Raw genomic sequence first — 5,479 nt, 5'->3', positions numbered from 1 at the left:
AACCAGGTACAGAATTTTCTTTGCACTTTTAGTCTGTTACTTGCAGACATAGTGACATTTCACCTCTAAATATTTCAGCATCTGACTTTTCACAAGGACATTCTTCTACTAAACCACAATACAGTAATCTACGCAGATACTTAACATTTAGTACATTACCATTCTCTAATATGCATTATCTAATTATCTAATATGCATATCTAATATTTACGTGTTAGAGTTTTATGGCTGGTTTTTTTTTTTTCTTTCTTGTTGGAGGGGGAGATCCAATCGAGATTCACACCTAATTATCATCTCTTTTACGTTAATCTCTCTTAATCTAGAAGAGTTGCCCAGCTTTTGTCTTTTGTGACATTGACATTTTTGAAGAGTACAAGTCATGGGTTTTTTCAGAATGCCCGTGTTTTCTCTTAATTAGCTTTAGAGTAAATGTTTTTTGTCAAGAATACTACACAGGTGTGGTTTCCTTAGTGCCTCATAATGGGAGGCACATGATATCACTTTGTTCCATCATTGGTAATAGTGAATTTGATCATTTAGGGAGTTTGCCAGGTTTTTCCACTGTAAAGTACCTTTTCCCCTCTGTAATTGGCAAATTATCCAGGGAGAGCCTCTTTGAGAGTGTGTGGATATTCTATTTTCCAAGTCTTTTACCTAATAGTTAATCATCATTGATGAAAATTCTTTTTTCCTTTTTTTTTTTTGTTGATGAAAACTCTTAATGACAAAACTGATGACTACTTTCCCAGTGTTTTCTTTTTCCAATGAAAATAATACTTGTTGAAAAGTACTTAGGTATACATTGAGGAGTTCCCATCATGGCGCAGTGGTTAACGAACCCGACTAGTATCCATGAGGACGCGGGTTCGACCCCTGGCCTCTCTCATTGGGTTAAGGATCTGGCATTGTCCTGAGCTGTAGTGTAGGTTGCAGACACGGCTCAAATCTGGCATTGCTGTGGCTGTGGCATAGGCCAGCGGCTACAGCTCTGATTTGAACCCTAGCCTGAGAACCTCCATATGCCGCAGGTGCGGCCCTGAAAAGACAAATAAATAAATAAATAGGTATACATTAAATACTAGTACTTTAAGTAGTTATTTATAAACAAGCCCATTATACCTTTAAAGATTGTATATCCATTACCCATGTTCATTTACATCCCCAATTTTACAAATATAACTTTAAAACATATGTTATAGCCATTATTCAAAAGGAAAGCTGCAAAATCTTTTTTTTTTTTCTTTTAGGGACGCACCTGCAGCATATGGAGGTTCCCAGGCTAGGGGTCTAATTGGAGCTGCAGCTGCCTGCCTACGCCACAGCCATAGCAACGCCAGATCCAAGCCGCGTCTGCGACCTACACCCCAGCTCACGGCAACGCCGGATCCTTAACCCACTGATCGAGGCCAGAGATCAAACCTGCAACCTCATGGTTCCTAGTTGGATTGATTTCTGCTGTGCCATGACAGGAACTCCGAAAGCTGAAAAATCTTTAGATAACCCTTTTAAAGCACTGGGCTTCCAAATATGGATGACTGGTATACTGGTAAATCAGTTCAGTATAAATTTGAATTAATAAATCAGCAAGCTTGAATTGAAGGACATTTTAGGCCCACACTGCCAGATGCTCCCATGTTCTAAAAGAAATGTGAGTTGCCCCTCCTTGTCCCTCTCATGGTTTTGATTACCTGTTGCTGTGTAACAAATCACCCTAAAACATGAGTGGCTTAGGACAACAACCATCCTTTATTTTACTCACACATATGCAATTTGGGTGGGACGCAATGGAGAGAGCTCATCTGCTCCACGCATGGCCCGCTGGAGCAAGTCAGCCTGGGTGGGGCTGGAAGAGCCACTTTCAAGATGGTTCACCAGTATGGCCGGCAGGTTGGTTCTTGACTGGGAGCTCAGATGGTCCTGTTGGCCGGGAGGCCTTAGCACCTCTCCACATGCCCTTTGTGCTTCCTCACAGCACGGTGCCTAAGAACAAGCATAGCAAGAGAATCGAATAAGCTATGTAGTAGGCAGAATTCTCAAATGACCCCCAGTGACCCCTGCCCTTCCGTAATCTCCCCTTAAGTGTGGGCAGAACCTATGAATGGGATTAGATGTCACTCCCACGAGTATATGACAAAGGAGAATTTGCAGACATAATTAAGGTCCCAAATCAGTTAACATAGAGTGGGCCTGACCTGCTCACATGAGGTGTTTTGTTTTGTTTTGGGCTTAAGATAACAGACATTGGAGTTCCCCTTGTGGCTCAGTGGAAACGAATCTGACTAGGATCCATGAGCACGCAGATTCGATCCCTGGCCCCGCTCAGTGGGTTAAGGATCCAGCACTGCTGTGAGTTGTGGCGTAGGTCGCAGACGTGACTTGGATCTGCTGCAGCTCCGAGTTGACCCCTAGCCTGGGAACCTCCATATGCAGCCCTAAAAAGCAAACACAACCAAACAGAACAGAACCCGCAAGAAGAATATGTGGGATGAAAAATGCTTTTGGGGCCGCCTTTGCAAAATACAGTATACCCTATGCTTTAAGTTGAAATCATATAATTATAGCACATTGGATCTCACGGATTATCCGTAAAAGGGGGACGGTAGTGGTACCTGCCTTGGAGCAGCATTGCGAGGCGTCAGGGTGTTAGTCCATGTTCAGTACTCCATGCATAAGTAATGCTCGGTGCATTTTAGCTTTTATCATTATTATCATCCAATCCAAGTCCCTCGTTGTACAAATAAGGCATGAAGCTTTAAGAGATCCTATCCTTTGCCATGGCGACGCAGTGAACTCTTGGTAGACCAGGATTAAGGTTTCTTTTTCTCATATCAGTCCTTGGCACAAATGACTTTAATGTGTGATCTTTCCAACTCTGTCGTAAGTTCCCTTAGGCCAGGAACGACGATATCACCAAATAAAATAGTCCTTCTCCCCACAAGCCTTTCTAATGTGTTGCCTGGACGTGGCCGAACCTGAACAAGACCAGGTCTGCCTGTTGAGAGGGGCATTTTACGGCTGGACACGTGGAGGTGCAGACAGTGTTGAAGTGACTTTCCTGGCCGCTTCCCAGCTGGCAGATGCCTGGCTAAAGACAGTCTTTGTATAACGTTTGTGCCTGGGAGATATTTGTCGGCTGTCACAGTCGTGGTGAGTGGCCCAAATGGAGGGTAGGACATTGTAACGGAACTTGGCCAGCACTCAAAGGGAGACCTGAGAAAGATAGAGGGCCAAGAACGAGCAAAGCTGGGGAGCATCCCACCTGGCAGAGATAGTGACAAAACAGTTTTAGGATTAGAGGACATCAGTAATGCCGTCCTGGGATTACCCTCCCCCACGGAAGTCAGTCCTGCCAATATTTCACCACATTTTAATAGGTGAGACTAAACAGCTAAAGATTTATCATTATTTTATTTATTTAAAACCTTTTTTATTATAGTTGATTTACAATGTTGTGTCAATTTCTGCTGTACAATAGGTTTATTATTATTTTAGATAATATTTCTTTACGGTCAATATTATTGGAAGTGGCCCCTGTGCCGCTTTGCCGACAGAAAGCTGTTGGGGCCTGCTGTGTGGCTCCACTTAGAGACATGTGAACTGGTGGGCAAGTTCACTGTCCTCTTTCAAAGGAAAACAGTGGCAGAAGACAAGGCAAATCCTAGGTAGATTCCTGCCTTTCCCCAGCCTATTGAAAATGTGCCACAGAATTCTTTCTCCTCACGAAGATTCCAGGTTACAGGTCTTAGACACCTTGCTTGACGTTAACAACCCTGGGCCCACGCGACCTCTCAGTGAGTTCCAAAACAGTGGACCAGGAATTGCCATCGTGGCGCAGCAGAAACTAATCTAACATCCATGAGGACGCAAGTTCGATCCCAGGCCTCGCTCAGTGGGTTAAGGATCTGGCATTGCCGTGAGCTGTGGTGTAGGTCACAGATGCGGCTCGGATCTGATGTGGCTGTGGCTGTGGTGTAGGCCAGCAGCTACAGCTCCGATTCGACCCCTAGCCTGGGAACCTCCATATGCTGCTGGTGTGGCCCTAAAAAGACAACCCCCCCACCAAAAAAAAGCAGTGGACCATAGAGCCCATCTTTTGATTTTATTTTCTTTTTATCTTTTTACTCTGAAATGTCAGATTCACAGAAAAGTTAAAATAGTTTAACAAAAGATAAATCAAGAAGTGTAAAAAGAACTCACGGGCATCCTTCATCGAGATGTACCAACTGTTAACATTTTGGCACATTTGCTTTATGGTTTTCTTTGCCCCAAAAACTTCAGAACTTCAGTGCCTTTTTCCTAAGAGTATGGACGCTCGTGGACTTTGTCTCACATCACCAAGTACGCCCATCAAAGCAAGGCGTTTACCATTGGGACAGTACTGGAATCTACAACCCTCGTTCACATTCTGCCAGTTGTCCCAGTAATGTCCTGTATAACAGTTTTCCGTTTCTAGTCCAGGATCCAGACCAGGGTCCCGCATTGCACTGACTTGTGATATCTCTGTCGTCTCTAATCTACAACAGTTTCTCCGCTTTTCCTCGGCGTTCGTGACCTTGACGTTGTAGAAAAGCACAGGCCAGCTGTTGGATAGACTGGTCCTCGGTTTGGATTCATTTGATGTTTCCTCATGACCACCTTTAGGGAGTAGGAGCCCCGCAGACGTGACGTCCTGTGCCCAGCGTGGCCCCTTAGGAGGCACGTGGTGTCTGTGAGGCTGGTTACTAGGGAGACTCTGGAGCGTTCACGAGGTTCCTCTGCTGTAAAGTCAGGGTTTTCCCCTTCAGAGTTCATAAGTAATTGGTGGGGAGATAACTTTGGAACGATGTAAATATCTATTTCCTCATCAAATATTTTTAACTGCAAGTTTTAGCATCCATTGATGATTCTTGGCTGAATCAAGTATTACCGTAACGATGGCAACATTTTATCTTTTAAATGATTTTCTGTCTTGTGGTTTAAAACAAAAGTCAGAAATTGTATTTCATTAGAGTTACCCTGGAATGCTGGCCAACATTTATAAAACATAAGACTATTTCTGAATTACAGCTGTGAAAACTGAACATTTAGGATTTAGGTGTTTTATGAATATTTTTTTGCCACATCTTATGCTGACTTCCTTGGAATATTTGCTCTCAAATTCTACCAAAGGGAATAAATAGCATCGTGCCCCAAGAGAAGCTAGATGAATAAAACAGTAGGTGGATATATTGGCTCTATTTTCAGTTATTGCAAAAAGTAATTTTAGAGCCATCTGTGGCCCTGATTCTAATCTTTTGCCCTCTTATGCTGTTTGGTTCTTTTTTTTTTTTTTTTCATCTTATGTGAATACAGCGGCTGAAGGCTGGTGGTTATCCAGGCTATGAGAACATCAGTTAAGTGTGTTGTCCCCTAGCTTCTCTAGCTATAAAACACCCCCGTGTCATAGTGTGGTCTGGGTCCCTCGGTGCAGTTGAGTGGCGGAGGGGATCACTGGGTCCAG

The sequence above is a fragment of the Sus scrofa genome, chromosome X (genome assembly GCF_000003025.6).
Source record: "Sus scrofa isolate TJ Tabasco breed Duroc chromosome X, Sscrofa11.1, whole genome shotgun sequence".
In the NCBI taxonomy this organism is placed as follows: Eukaryota; Metazoa; Chordata; class Mammalia; order Artiodactyla; family Suidae; genus Sus; species Sus scrofa.
This window is presented reverse-complemented; position numbering follows the sequence as displayed.